Below are 17,190 nucleotides of genomic sequence, written 5' to 3' on the forward strand. Positions count from 1 at the left end.
GCACAATGCCGACTTAAATACAGAAAGACAGACTTTTCTTAGTGTCCATGTTTTGAACCTTTCCTGTGTCACCAGTTTTAGATTCCGATGCACAACTGCAGGTTTACTGTATCCTTTGGACCTTCACATTGACGACGAAACACAGAAATTGTATCTGAATTAAATACAAAAGGCACAATGCCGACTCAGGTACAAGGAGACTGAGTCTTCATAGAGTCTACGTTTTGCTCCTTTCCTGTGAGACCAGTTTTAGATTTCGATGACTCACTTCAGGACTAATGTATCCCTTGGACCTTCACTTTGACGATTAAACACAAAAATTGCATCGGAATTAAATACAAAAGGCACAATGCCGACTAAAGTAGAAGAAAACTGACTTTCTTAGTGTCCATCTTTTGAGCTTTTCCTGTGTCACCAGTTTAAGATTCCGATGCACAACTACAGGTTTACTGTATCCCTTGGGCCTTCACATTGACGATGAAATACAGAAATTGCATCGGAATTAAATACAAGATTCACAATGCCTTCTTAAGTAGAAGGAGACTGAGTCTTCTTACCTTATATGTTTTTAGCCTTTCCTGTGTCACCAGTTTGAGATTCCGATGCACAACTGCAGATATACTGCATCCCTTGGACCCTCACATTGACGATGAAACACAGAAATTGCATCGGAAGTAAATATAAAATTCGCAATGCCTTCTTAAGTACAAAGAGACTGAGTCTTCTAACCTTCAAAGTTTTGAGCCATTCCTGTGTCACCAGTTTTAGATTCCGATGCACAACTGTAGGTTTACTGTACCCCTTGGACCTTCACATTGACGATGAATCACAGAAATTGCATCGGAATGGAATACAAAAGCCACAATGCCGACTTAAGTACAAGATGACTGAGTTTTCTTCCTGTATATGATTTATGCCTTTCCTGTGTCACCAGGTTTGGGTTCCGATGCACAACTACGGTTTTACTGAATCACTTGGACCTTCACATTGACGATAAAACACATAAATTGCATCGGAATTAAATACAAAATTCACAATGCCTTCTTAAGTAGAAGGAGACTGAGTCTTCTTACCTTATTTGTTTTTAGCCTTTCCTGTGTCACCAGTTTAAGAATCCGATGCACAACTACAGGTTTACTGTATCCCTTGGGCCTTCACTTTGACGATGAAACACAGAAATTAAAACGGAATTAAATACAAAAGAAACAATGCCGACTTAAGTACAAGAACACTGAGTGTTTTTACCGTCTATATTTTGAGCCCCTCCTGTGAGACCAGTTGTAGATTCCGATGCTTCATTTCAGGTTTACTGTTTCCCTTGGACCTTCACTTTGACAATGAAACACAAAAATTGCGTCGGAATTAGATACAAAAGCCACAATGCCGACTTAAGTACAAGAAGACAGACTCTTCTTAGTGTCTATGTTTTAAACCTCTCCTGTGAGACCAGTTTCAGATTCCGATGCTTCACTTCAGGTTTACTGTATCCCGTGGACCTTCACTTTGACGATGAAACACAAAAAATGCGTCGGAATTAGATATAAAAGCTACAATGCCGACTTAAGTACAAGAAGATTGACTCTTCTTATTATCTATGTTTTGAACCCATCCTGTGAGACCAGTTTCAGATTCCGATGATTCACATCAGGTTTACTGTATCCCTTGGACCTTCACTTTGATGTTGAAACACAAAAATTGCATCGGAGTTAAATTCAAACGGCACAATGCCGACTTACGTACAAGAAGATAGAATCTTCTTACCGTCTATGTTTTGAGCCTTTCTAGTGAGACCAGTCTTAGATTCCGATGCAATACTACAGGTTTACTATTTCCCATTGACGATGAATCGCAGAAGTTGCATCGGAATTAAATACAAATGCACCATGAGGACTTAAGTACAAGAAGCCTGAGTCTTCTTACTGTCTATTTTGTGAACCTTTCCTGTGAGTACAGTTTTAGATTCCGATGCTTCACTTCAGGTTTACTGTATCCCTTGGACCTTCACTTCGACAATGAAACACAAGAATTGCGTCGTATTTAAATACAAAAGGCACAATGCCGAATTAGGTACACGAAGACTGAGTCTTCTTACTGTCCATGTTTTGAGCCTTTCCTGTGTCACCAGTTTTAGATTCCGATGCTTCACGTCAGGTATACTGTATGCCCTGGACCTTCACTTTGACAATGAATCAAAGAAATTGCATCGGAATTAAATACAAAAGGCACATTGCCAACCTAAGTACAAGATGACAGACTTTTCTTAGTGTCTATGTTTTGGGCCTTTCCTGTGTCCCCAGTTTTAGATTATGATGCACAACTGTTGGTTTACTGTATCCCTTGGACGTTCACATTGACGATAAATCACAGAAATTGCAACGAAATTAAATCCAAAATTCACAAAGCCGACTTAAGTACAAGAAGACTGTGTATTCTAATAGTCTATGATTTGAGCACTTCCTGTGAGACCAATTTTAGCTTCCGATGCTTCACTTGAGGTTTACTGCATCCCTTGGACCTTCACTTTGAGGATGAAACAAAAAAATTGCATCGGAATTAAATACAAAAGGGACAATGCCGACTTTAGTACAAGAGGACTGAGTCATCTTACTGTCTATGTTTTGAGCCTTTCCTGTGAGACCAGTTTTAGATTCCGATTCTACACTTCCGGTTTACTGTAAACCTTGGACCTTCACATTGACGATAAAACACCGAAATTGCATCGGAATTAAATGCAATCGGGCAAAATGCCGGGTTAAGTACAAGAAGACTGAGTCTTCTCACTGTCTATGCATTGAGCCATTCCTGTGTCAGCAGTTGTATTTTCCAATTCTTCACTTCAGCTTTACTGTATCCCTTGGACCTTCACATTGACGATGAAACTCAGAAATTGCATCGGAATTAAATACAGAAGGCACAATGCCGACATAAGTACAACAAGGCTGTGTCTTCATACGATCTATTCTTAGAGCCTTTCCTGTGGGATCGATTTTACATTCCGATGCTTCACTTCAGATTTAGTGTATCCCTTGGACCACCACATTGACGATGGGTCAAAGACATTGCATCGTAATTACATGAAAAAGGCACGACGCCGACTTAAGTACAAGATGTCTGACTCTTCTTACTGTCTAAGTTTTGAGCTTTTCTTGTGAGACCAGTTTTAGATTCCGATGCTTCACCTCAGGTTTACTGTATCCCTTGGACCTTCACATTGACGATGAAACACAGAAATTGCGTGAAAATTAAATACAAAATGCACAATGCCGACATAAGTACAAGAAGACTGACATTTCTTAGTGTCTATGATTTGAGGCTTTCCTGTGATACCTGTTTCAGATTCTGATGCTTCACTTCAGGTTTACTGAATCCGTTGGACCTTAACTTCGACGATGAAACACAGAAATTGCATCGGAATTAAATACAAAAGGTACAATGCCGACTTGGGTACAAGAAGGCTGACCTTTCTTAGAATCTATGCTTTGAGCGTTTCCTGTGAGACCAGTTTTAAATTCCGATGCTTTCCTTCTGGTTTACTGTATCCCTTGGATCTTCACTTTGACGATGAAACACAAAAATTACATCAGAGTTAAATGCAAAAGTCACAATGCCGACTGAAGTACAAGAAGACTGGTTTTTTTTATGTCTATGTTTTGAGCCTTTCCTGTGTCACCAGTTTTACATTCCGTTGCACAACTGCTGGTTTACTGTACCTTTGGACCTTCACATTGACGATGAAACACAGTGATTGAATCGGAATTATATACAAAAGGCACAATGCAGACTTATGTACAAGAAGACTGAATTTTCTTAGTTTCTATGTGTTGAGCCTTTCCTGTGAGACATGTTTTAGATTCCGATGCTTCACTTCAGGTTTACTGTATCCCTTGGGCCTTCACTTTGGCGATGAAACACAAAAATTGCATCGGAATACAATACTAAAGGCACAATGCTGCCTTAAGTACAGGTGGACTGAGGCTTCTTACTGTCTATTTTTTTAGCCTTTCCTGTGTCACCAGATTTAGATTCCGATGGCTCACCTTTTGTTTACTCTATCCCTTGGACCTTCACTTGGACGATGAAACACAAAAATTGCATCGTAATTAAATACAAATGTCACAATGCCGACGTACATACAAGAAGACTGGGACTTCTAACCGTCTATGTTTTGAGCCTTTCCTGTGAGACCAGTTTTAGAATCCAATGCTTCACATCTGGTTTACTGTATCCCTTGCACCTTGACATTGACGACGAAACACAGTAATTGCATCGGAGTTACATACAAAGGGCACAATGCCGACTTAAGTACAAGAAGACTGAGTTTTCTTAGTGTCTATGTGTTGAGCCTTTCCTGTGAGACAAGTTTTAGATTCCTGATGCTTCACTTCAGGTTTACTGTATCCCTTGGATTTTCACTTTGATGATGAAACACAATAATTGCAACTGAATTAAATACAAAAGGCACAATGCCGACATAATTACAAGAAGACTGTCATTTCATAGGTCTATGATTAGAGCCATTCCTGTGTCACCAGTTTTAGATTCCGATGCACAACTGCCGGATTACTGTATCCCTTGGACCTTCACATTGACGATGAAACGCTGAAATTGCATCGGAATTAAATACAAAAGCACAATGACGACTTAAATACAACAAGACTAGGACTTCTAACCAACCGTCAAAGTTTTGAGCCTTTCCTGTGAGAGCAGTTATAGATTCCGATGCAGAACTGCAGATTTACTGTATCCCATTGACCTTCACATTGACGAAGAAACACAGAAATTGCAACGAAATTAAATTCAAAAGACACAATGCCGACTTAAGTACAAAAGGACTGACTTGTCTTAGTGTCTACGATTTGCGCCTTTCCTGTGTCACCGGTGTTAGATTCCGAAGCACAACTGCAGGTTTACTGTATCTATTGGACCTTCACATTGACGATGAAAGACAGAAATTGCATCGGAATTAAATACAAATGGCACAATGCCGACTCAAGTACAACAAGACTGAGTCTTCTTACTGTCTATGCTTCGAGCCTTCCCAGTCAGACCAGTTTTAGATTCCGATGCTTCACCTCAGGTTAACTGTATTACTTGGACGTACATACTGACGATGAATCACAGATAATGCACCGGAATTAAGTACAAAAGGCACAATGCCGCCTTAAGTACAAGAATACTGACATTTCTCAGTGTCTATGTTTTGAGCCTTTCCTGTGTCACCATTTTTAGATTTAGAAGCACAACTGCAGGTTTACCGTGCCCCTTGGACCTTCACATTGACGATGAAACACGGAAATTGCATCGGAATCGAATGCAAAAGGCACAATGCCGACTTAAGAAGAAGAAGACAGACGTTTCCTAGTGTCTGTGATTTGGGCCTTTCCTGTGACACCAATTTTTGATTCCGATGCAGAACTGCAGGTTTACTGTATCGCTTGGACCTTCACTTTGACGATGAAACAGAGCAATTGCATCGGAATTAAATACAAAAGGCACAATGCCGACTTATGTACAAGAAGACTGACTTTTTTTAGTGTCTATGTTTTTGAGCCTTTCCTGTGAGACCTGTTTCAGATTCCGATGCTTCACTTCAAGTTTACTGTTACCCTTAAACCTTCACTTTGACGATGAAACACAAAAATTGCATCGGAATTAAATACAAAAGGCACAGTGCCGACTTAAGTAAAAAAAAGATTGACTTTTCTACGTGTCTATGTTTTGAGACTTTCCTGTGTCACCAGTGTTAGATTCCGAAGCACAACTGCAGGTTTACTGTATCTCTTGGACCTCCACATAGACGATGAAACACTGAAATTGCATCGGAATTAAATACAAAAGGCACAATGCCGACTTATGTACAAGAAGACTAACTTTTTTTAGTGTCTATGTTTTTGAGCCTTTCCTGTGAGACCAGTTTTAGATTCCGGTGCTTCACTTCAGGTTTACTGTATCACTTGGACCTTCACATTGACGATTAAATACCGAAATTGCAAAGGAATTAAATACAAACGGGCACAATGCCGAGTTAAGTGCAAGAAGACTGAGTCTTCTTACTGTCTATGTTTTGAGCCCTTCCTGTGTCACCAGTTTTAGTTTCCGATGCTTCACTTCAGGTTTACTGTATCGCTTGGACCTTCTCATTGACGATGAAACACAAGAATTGCTTCGGAAATAAATACAGAAAGCACAATACCGACATAAGTACAAGAAGGCAGTGTCTTCTTACCGACTGTGTTTTGAGCCTTTACTGTCAGACCTGTTTTGGATTCCGATGCTTCACTTCAGGGACACTGTATCCATTAGACCTTCACTTTGACGATGAAACATAAAAATTGCATCGGAATTAACTATAAAAGGCACATTGCCGACTTAATTAAAAAAAGACTGACTTTTCTTAGTGTCTATGTTTGAACCTTTCCTGTGTCACCTGTGTTGGATTCCGAAGCACAACTGCAGGTTTACTGTATCCCTTGTACCGTCATATTGACGATGAAATACAGAAATTGCATCGGAATTAAATACAAAAGGCACAATGCCCACTAAAGTACAAGAAGGCTGTGTCTTCTTACCGTCTATGTTTTGAGCCTTTCTTGTGGGACCAGTTTTACATTCCGATGCTTCGCTTCAGGCCTACTATACCCCTTGGACCATCACATTGACGATGAAACAAAGAATTTGTATCGGAACTAAATACAAAAGGCACAATGCCGACTTACTTACAAGAACACTGAGACTTTTTACCGTCTACGTTTGAGCCTTTCCTGTGTCACCAGTGTTTGATTCCGAAGCACAACTGCAAATTTACTGTATCTCTAGGACCTCCACATTGACGATGAACCACCGAAGTTGCATCGCAATTAAATACAAAAGGCACAATGCCGACTGAAGTACAAGAAGTCTGACTCTTCTTACTATCTGTGTTTAGAGCTTTTTCTGTGAGACCAGTTTTAGATTCCGATACTTCACCTCAGGTTAACCGTATCACTTGGACCTACATACTGACGATGAATCGTAGATATTGCACTGGAATTAAATTCAAAAGGCGCAATGCCGACTTAAGTACAGGAAGACTGACTTTTCTCAGTGTCTATATTCTGAGCCTAGTTTTAGATTCCGATGAACAAGTGCAGGTTTACTGTGTCCCATGGACCATCGCATTGACGAAGAAACACAGACATTGAATCGGAATTAAGTACAAAAGGCACAATGCCGACTAATGTACAAGAAGACTTAGTCTTCTTACTGTCTATGTTTGTGCCTTTTCTGTGAGACCAGTTTTAGATTCCGATGCTTCACTTTATGTTTACTGTATCCCTTGGACCTTCACATTGACGATGAAACAAAGAATTTGCATCGGAACTAAATTCAAAAGACACAATGCCGACTTAAGTTCAAGAAGACCGAGTCCTCCTACCGTCTATATTTTGAGCTTTTCCTGTGAGACCAGTTTTAGATTCCGATGATTCACTTCAGGTTTACTGTATCCCTTGGACTTCACTTTGAAGATGAAACACAAGAATAGCATCGGAATTAAATATAAAAGCCACACTGCTTACTTAAGTACAAAGGACTGATTTTTCTTAGTGTCTATGTTTTGAATCTTTCCTCTGAGACCAGTTTTTGATTCCAATGCTTGACTTCAGGTTTACTGTATCCCTTGGACCATCACATTGACGATGAAAGACTGAAATTGCATCGGAATTAGATACAAAAGGCACAATGCCGACTTAAGTACAAGATCACTGACATTTCTTAGTGTCATTGCTTTGAGCCTTTCTTGTGTCACCAGTTTAAGATTCCGATGCACAACTGCCGATTCACTGTATCCCTTGGACCGTCATACTGACGATGAAACACAGAAGTTGCATCGGAATTAAATACAAAAGGCACAATGCCGACTTAAGTACAAGAAGACTTAGTCTTCTTACCATCTCTGCTTTGAGCCTTTCCTGTGAGACCGGATTTAGATTCCGATGCTTCACTTCAGGTTTACTGCATCCCTTGGAGCTTCAGATTGACGATGGAACCCAGAATTGGCATCGGAATTAAATACAAGAGGCACAATGCCGACCTAAGTACACTAAGACTCACTTTTCTTAATGTCTATGTTTTGAGCCCTTCCTGTGTCACCAGTTTTAGACTCCGATGCACAACTGCAGTATTTCTGTATACCTTGGACCTTTACTTTGACGATGTAACACAGAAATAGCATCGGAATGAAATACAAAATGCACAATGCCGACACAAGTACAAGAAGACTGAGTCTTCTTACCATCTATGCTTTGAGCCTTTCCTGTGAGACCGGATTTAGATTCCGATGCTACACTTCAGGTTTACTGTATCCAATGGACCTTCACATTGAAGATGAAACACAGAAATTGTGTCGGAATAAAATTCAAAATGCACAATGCCGACTTAAGTACAAGAAGACTTACTCTACTTACCGTCAATGATTTCAACCTTTCCTGTGAGACCAGTTTTAGATTCCGATGCACACCTGCTGGTTTCGTGTATGCCTTGGACTTTCACTGAGACGATGAAACACAATAATTGCATTGGTATTAAATACAAATTGCACAATGCCGACTTAAGTACAAGAAGACTGAGTCTTCTTACCGTATATGATTTGAGCCTTTCCTGTGAGAGCAGATTTAGATTCCGATGCTTCACTTCAGGTTTACTGTATCCCTTGCACCTTCACATTGATGATGAAACAAAGAAATTGTGTCGGAATTTAGTACAAAAAGAAGAATGCCGGCTCTTGTACAAGAAGAATGAGACTTCTTACTGTCTGTGATTTGAGCCTTCAATGTGAGACCAGTTTTAGATTCGGATGCTTCTCTTCAGGGGTACTGTAACCCTTTGACCTTCATTTTGACGTTGAAACACAGAAATTGCATCGGAATTAAACACAAAAAGCTCAATGCCGACTTAAGTACAAGAAGACTGAGTCTTCTTACTGTTTATGTTTTGAGCCTTCCCTGTTAGACCAGATTTAGATTCCGATGCTTCACTTCAGGTTTACTGTATCCCTTGGACATTCACTTTGACGATGAAACACAGAGATTGCGTCGGAATTAAATACAAAGGGCACAATGCCGACTTAAGTACAAGAAGACTGGGTCTTCTTAGTGTCTACGTTTTGAGACTTTGCTGTGAGACCAGTTTTCGATTCCTAAATTTCATCTCAGTTTTACTGTATCCCTTGGACCTTCACTTTGACAATAAAACCCAAAAATTGCATCGGAATTAAATATACAAGCCACAATGTCGACTTAAGTAAAAAAGACTTAAATTTCTTAGTGTATATTATTTGAACCTTTCCTGTGAGACCTGTTTTAGATTCTAATGCTTAACTTCAGGTTTACTGTATACCTTGGGCCTTCACTATGTCCACGAAACACAAAGATTGCATCGGAATTAAATACAAAAGGCACAATGCCGACTTGAGTACAAGATACTTTTTTTAGTGTCTACGATATGAGCCTCTCCCGTGTCACCTACTTAGCATTCCGATGCAAAACTACAGTTTTTCTCTGTCGCTTGGATCTTCGCATTGACGATTCAACTCAGAAATTATATCGGAATTAAATACAAATGGCACAATGCCGACTTAAGTACACGAAGACTGAATCTTCTTTCTGTCTATGTTTTGAGCCTTCCCTGTGTGACCAGTTTTAGATTCCGATGCTTCACTTCAGGTTTACTGAATCCTTTGGAGCTTCAGATTGTCGATGCAACCCAGAATTGGCATCGGAATTAAATACAAGAGGCACAATGCCGACCTAAGTACACGAAGACTCACTTTTCTTAATGTCTATGTTTTGAGCCCTTCCAGTGTCACCAGTTTTAGACTCCAATGCACAACTGCAGTATTTCTATATACCTTGGACCTTTACTTTGAGCCCTTCCAGTGTCACCAGTTTTAGACTCCAATGCACAACTGCAGTATTTCTATATACCTTGGACCTTTACTTTGACGATGTAACACAGAAATAGCATCGGAATAAAATACAAAATGCACAATGCCGACACAAGTACAAGAAGACTGAGTCTTCTTATCGTCTGTGTCTGAGCCTTTCGTGTGGGACCAGTTTTAGATTCCGATGCATCACATCAGGTTTACTGTATCCCTTGCACCTTCACTTTGACGATGAAACACAAAAATTGCATCGGAATTAATAAAAAAGGCACAATGCCGACTTAAGTACAAGAAGACTGAGTCTTCTTACCGGTTATGATTTCAGCCTTTCCTGTGAGACCAGTTTTAGATTCCGATGCTACACTTCAGGTTTACTGTATCCAATGGACCTTCACATTGAAGATGAAACACAGAAATTGTGTCGGAATAAATTTCAAAAGGCACAATGCCGACTTAAGTATAAGAAGACTTACTCTTCTTACCGTCAATGATTTCAACCTTTCCTGTGAGACCAGTTTTAGATTCCGATGCACACCTGCTGGTTTCGTGTATGCCTTGGACTTTCACTGAGACGATGAAACACAGAAATTGCATTGGAATTAAATACAAATTGCACAATGCCGACTTAAGTACAAGAAGACTGAGTCTTCTTACCGTATATGATTTGAGCCTTTCCTGTGAGAGCAGATTTAGATTCCGATGCTTCACTTCAGGTTTACTGTATCCCTTGGACCTTCACATTGATGATGAAACAAAGAAATTGTGTCGGAAATTAGTACAAAAAGAAGAATGCCGGCTCTTGTACAAGAAGAATGAGACTTCTTACTGTCTGTGATTTGAGCCTTCAATGTGAGACCAGTTTTAGATTCCGATGCTTCTCTTCAGGGATACTGTAACCCTTTGACCTTCACTTTGACGTTGAAACACAGCAATTGCATCGGAATTAAACACAAAAAGCTCAATGCCGACTTAAGTACAAGAAGACTGAGTCTTCTTACTGTCTATGTTTTGAGCCATCCCTGTTAGACCAGATTTAGATTCCGATGCATCACTTCAGGTTTACTGTATCCCTTGGACATTCACTTTGACGATGAAACACAGAGATTGCGTCGGAATTAAATACAAAGGGCACAATGCCGACTTAAGTACAAGAAGACTGGGTCTTCTTACCGTCTACGTTTTGAGACTTTGCTGTGAGACCAGTTTTCGATTCCTAAATTTCATCTCAGTTTTACTGTATCCCTTGGACCTTCACTTTGACAAAGAAACCCAAAAATTGCATCGGAATTAAATATACAAGCCACAATGTCGACTTAAGTAAAAAAGACTGAAATTTCTTAGTGTATATTATTTGAACCTTTCCTGTGAGACCTGTTTTAGATTCTAATGCTTAACTTCAGGTTTACTGTATACCTTGGGCCTTCACTATGTCCATGAAACACAAAGATTGCATCGGAATTAAATACAAAAGGCACAATGCCGACTTGAGTACAAGATACTTTTTTTAGTGTCTACGATTTGAGCCTCTCCCGTGTCACCTACTTAACAATCCGATGCAAAACTACTGTTTTTCTCTATCGCTTGGATCTTCGCATTGCCGATACAACACAGAAATTATATCGGAATTAAATACAAATGGCACAATGCCGACTTAAGTACACGAAGACTGAATCTTCTTACTGTCTATGTTTTGAGCCTTCCCTGTGTGACCAGTTATAGATTCCGATGCTTCACTTCAGGTTCACTGTATGCCTTGGACCTTCACTTTGACGATGAAACACAAAAATTGCATCGGAATTAAATATAAAATCCACAATGACGACTTAAGTACAAGAAGACTGACTTTTCTTAGTGTCTATTTTTTGAATCTTTCCTGTGAGACCAGTTTTAGATGCCGATGCATCACTTCAGGTTTACTGTATCTCTTGGACCTTCACTTTGACGATGAAACACAATAATTGCATCGGAATTAAATATAAAATCCACAATGCTGATTTAACTACAAGAAGACTGACTTCTCTTAGTGTCAAATTTTTGAATCTTTCCTGTGAAACTAGTTTTAGATTCCGATGCTTCACTTCAGGTTTACTGTACCCATTGGACATTCACTTTGACGATGAAACACCTTAATTGCATCGGAATTAAATACAAAAGCCACAATGCCGACTTAAGTATAAGAAGACTAACCTTTTTTAGTGTAATTTTTTTAACCTCTCCTGTGAGACCAGTGTTAGATTCCGTTGCTTCTCTTCAGGTTTACTGTATTCCTTGGACCTTCACATTGCCGATGAAACACTGAGATTGTATCGGAATTAAACACAAAAGGCACAATGCTGACTTATGTAGAAGAAGACTGACTTTTCTTAGTGTCGTTGTTTTGAGCCTTTGCTGTGTCAACAGGTTTAGATTTTGATACACAACTGCATATTTACTGTATCCCCTGGACCTTCACATTGACAATGAAACAGAGAAATTGCATTGGAATTAAATACAAAAGGCACAATGCCGGCTTAAGTACAACAAGACTTAGTCTTCTTACCGTCTATGTACTGAGCCTTTCCTGTGAGACCAGTTTTAGATTCCGATGCTTCACTTCAGCTCTACTGTATCCGTTGGACCTACACATTGACGATGAACCACTGAAGTTGCATCGCAATTAAATACAAAAGGCACAATGCCGACTGAAGTACAAGAAGTCTGACTCTTCTTACTATCTGTGTTTAGAGCTTTTTCTGTGAGACCAGTTTTAGATTCCGATACTTCACCTCAGGTTAACCGTATCACTTGGACCTACATACTGACGATGAATCGTAGATATTGCACTGGAATTAAATTCAAAAGGCGCAATGCCGACTTAAGTACAGGAAGACTGACTTTTCTCAGTGTCTATGTTTTGAGCCTTTTCTGTGTCCCTAGTTTTAGATTCCGATGAACAAGTGCAGGTTTACTGTGTCCCATGGACAATCGCATTGATGAAGAAACACAGACATTGAGTCGGAATTTAGTACAAAAGGCACCATGCCGACTAATGTACAAGAAGACTTAGTCTTCTTACTGTCTATGTTTGTGCCTTTCCTGTGAGACCAGTTTTAGATTCCGATGCTTCACTTTATGTTTACTGTATCCCTTGGACCTTCACATTGACGATGAAACAAAGAATTTGCATCGGAACTAAATACAAAAGACACAATGCCGACTTAAGTTCAAGAAGACCGAGTCCTCCTACCGTCTATATTTTGAGATTTTCCTGTGAGACCAGTTTTAGATTCCGATGATTCACTTCAGGTTTACTGTATCCCTTGGACCTTCACTTTGAAGATGAGACACAAGAATAGCATCGGAATTAAATATAAAAGCCACACTGCTTACTTAAGTACAAAGGACTGATTTTTCTTAGTGTCTATGTTTTGAATCTTTCCTCTGAGACCAGTTTTTGATTCCAATGCTTGACTTCAGGTTTACTGTATCCCTTGGACCATCACATTGACGATGAAAGACTGAAATTGCATCGGAATTAGATACAAAAGGCACAATGCCGACTTAAGTACAAGATCACTGACATATCTTAGTGTCGTTGTTTTGAGCCTTTCTTGTGTCACCAGTTTAAGATTCCGATGCACAACTGCCGATTTACTGTATCCCTTGGACCGTCATACTGACGATGAAACACAGAAGTTGCATCGGAATTAAATACAAAAGGCACAATGCCGACTTAAGTACAAGAAGACTTAGTCTTCTTACCATCTCTGCTTTGAGCCTTTCCTGTGAGACCGGATTTAGATTCCGATGCTTCACTTCAGGTTTACTGCATCCCTTGGAGCTTCAGATTGACGATGGAACCCAGAATTGGCATCGGAATTAAATACAAGAGGCACAATGCCGACCTAAGTACACTAAGACTCACTTTTCTTAATGTCTATGTTTTGAGCCCTTCCTGTGTCACCAGTTTTAGACTCCGATGCACAACTGCAGTATTTCTGTATACCTTGGACCTTTACTTTGACGATGTAACACAGAAATAGCATCGGAATGAAATACAAAATGCACAATGCCGACACAAGTACTAGAAGACTGAGTCTTCTTACCATCTATGCTTTGAGCCTTTCCTGTGAGACCAGATTTAGATTCCGATGCTACACTTCAGGTTTACTGTATCCAATGGACCTTCACATTGAAGATGAAACTCAGAAATTGTGTCGGAATAAAATTCAAAAGGCACAATGCCGACTTAAGTACAAGAAGACTTACTCTTCTTACCGTCAATGATTTCAACCTTTCCTGTGAGACCAGTTTTAGATTCCGATGCACACCTGCTGGTTTCGTGTATGCCTTGGACTTTCACTGAGACGATGAAACACAATAATTGCATTGGTATTAAATACAAATTGCACAATGCCGACTTAAGTACAAGAAGACTGAGTCTTCTTACCGTATATGATTTGAGCCTTTCCTGTGAGAGCAGATTTAGATTCCAATGCTTCACTTCAGGTTCACTGTATCCCTTGGACCTTCACATTGATGATGAAACAAAGAAATTGTGTCGGAATTTAGTACAAAAAGAAGAATGCCGGCTCTTGTACAAGAAGAATGAGACTTTTTACTGTCTGTGATTTAAGCCTTCAATGTGAGACCAGTTTTAGATTCCGATGCTTCTCTTCAGGGGTACTGTAACCCTTTGACCTTCATTTTGACGTTGAAACACAGCAATTGCATCGGAATTAAACACAAAAAGCTCAATGCCGACTTAAGTACAAGAAGACTGAGTCTTCTTACTGTTTATGTTTTGAGCCTTCCCTGTTAGACCAGATTTAGATTCCGATGCTTCACTTCAGGTTTACTGTATCCCTTGGACATTCTCTTTGACGATGAAACACAGAGATTGCGTCGGAATTAAATACAAAGGGCACAATGCCGACTTAGGTACAAGAAGACTGGGTCTTCTTACTGTCTACGTTTTGAGACTTTGCTGTGAGACCAGTTTTCGATTCCTAAATTTCATCTCAGTTTTACTGTTACCCTTGGACCTTCACTTTGACAAGGAAACCCAAAAATTGCATCGGAATTAAATATACAAGCCACAATGTCGACTTAAGTAAAAAAGACTGAAATTTCTTAGTGTATATTATTTGAACCTTTCCTGTGAGACCTGTTTTAGATTCTAATGCTTAACTTCAGGTTTACTGTATACCTTGGGCCTTCACTATGTCCATGAAACACAAAGATTGCATCGGAATTAAATACAAAAGGCACAATGCCGACTTGAGTACAAGATGACGATGATACACACAAATCGCATCGGAATTAAATTCAAAAGGCACAATGCCTGTGTCACCAGTTTTAGATTCCGAAGCACGACTGCAGTTTTTCTGTATCCCTTGGACCTTCACATTGACGATGAAACACTGAAATTGTATCGGAATTAAATACAAAAGGCACAATGCTGACTTATGTAGAAGAAGACTGACTTTCTTAGTGTCGTTGTTTTGAGCCTTTGCTGTGTCACCAGATTTAGATTCCGAAGCACAATTGCAGTTTTACTGTATCCCTTATACCTTCACATTGACGATGAAACACAGAAACAGCATCGGAATTAAATACAAAAAGCACAATGCCGACTTAAGTACAAGAAGACTGACTTTTTTTAGTGTCTATGTTTCGAGCCTTTACTATGTCACCAGTTTTAAATTGCGATGCACAACTGCAGGTTCACTGTACCCCTTCAACTTTCACATTGACGATGAAACACAGAATATGCATCGGAATTAAATACAAAAGGCCCAATGCCGACTTAAGTACAAGAACACCGACTTTTCTTAGTGTCTATGTTTTGAGCCTTTCCCGTGTTACCAGTTTTAGATTCCGATACTTCACTTCCTCGTTTACTATATCCCTTGTACCTTCACTTTGACGATGAAAAACCATAATTGCATCGGAATTAAATACAAAAGGCACAATGCCGACTTGAGTACAAGAAGACTAATTTTTCTTAGTGTCGTTGTTTTGAGAATTTCCTGTGTCACCAGTTTTTGATTCCGATGCACAACTTCAGTTTTTTTGTAGCCCTTGGACCTTCACATTGACGACGAAAACACAGAAATTGCATCGGAATTAAATACAAAAGGCACAATGCCAGTTTAAGTACAAGTAGACCGAGTCTTCTTACTGTCTGTGTTTCGAGCCTTCCCTGTGAGAACAGTTTTAGTTTCCGATGATTCACTTCAGGTTTACTGTTTCCCTTGGACTTTAACTTTGACGATGAAACACAAAGATTGCATCGGATTTAAGTACAAAATACACAATGCCGACTTAAGTACAAGAAGACTGAGTGTTCTTACCGTCTATGTTTGGAGCCTTTCCCGCGTTACCAGTTTTAGATTCCGATACTTCACTTCCTCGTTTACTATATCCCTTGGACCTTCACTTTGACAATGAAAAACCATAATTGCATCGGAATTAAATACAAAAGGCACAATGCCGACTTGAGTACAAGAAGACTAACTTTTCTTAGTGTCATTGCTTTGAGAATTTCCTGTGTCACCAGTTTTAGATTTCGATGCGCAACTGCAGATTTACTGTATCCTTTGGGCCTTCATATTGACGATGAAACACAGAAATTACATCGGAATTAAATACAAAAGGCACAATGCCGACTTAAGTGCAATAAGACTGACTTTTCTTAGTGTCTTGTTTTGAGCATTTCCTGTGTCACCAGTTTTAGATTCCAATGCACAAGTGCAGTTTTTTTGTAACGCTTGGACCTTCACATTGACGACGAAACCACAGAAATTGCATCGGAATTAAAAACAAAAGGCACAATGCCAGATTAAGTACACGAAGACTGAGTCTTCTTACTGTCTATGCTTTGAGCCTTCCCTGTGAGAACAGTTTTAGATTCCGATGCTTTACTTCAGGTTTACTGTTTCTCTTGGACCTTCACTTTGACGATGAAACACAAAGAATGCATCGGAGTTAAATACAAAATGCACAATGCCGACTGAAGTAGAAGAAGACTGAGTCTTCTTAACGTCTGTGGTTCGAACCTTTCCTGTGAGACCAGTTGTAGATTACGATGCTTCACATCAGGAGTACTGTATCCCTTGGACCTTCACTTTGACAATGAAACACAAAACATGCTTCGGAATTGAATGCAAAAGGCACAATGCCGACTTAGGTACAAGAAGACTGAGTGTTCTTACCGTCTATGTTTGGAGCCTTTCTTGTGAGACCAGTTTTAGATCCCGATGCTTCACTTCTGGGCGACAGTATTT

This window comes from Schistocerca americana, unplaced genomic scaffold (genome assembly GCF_021461395.2).
Source record: "Schistocerca americana isolate TAMUIC-IGC-003095 unplaced genomic scaffold, iqSchAmer2.1 HiC_scaffold_31, whole genome shotgun sequence".
NCBI lineage: Eukaryota > Metazoa > Arthropoda > Insecta > Orthoptera > Acrididae > Schistocerca > Schistocerca americana.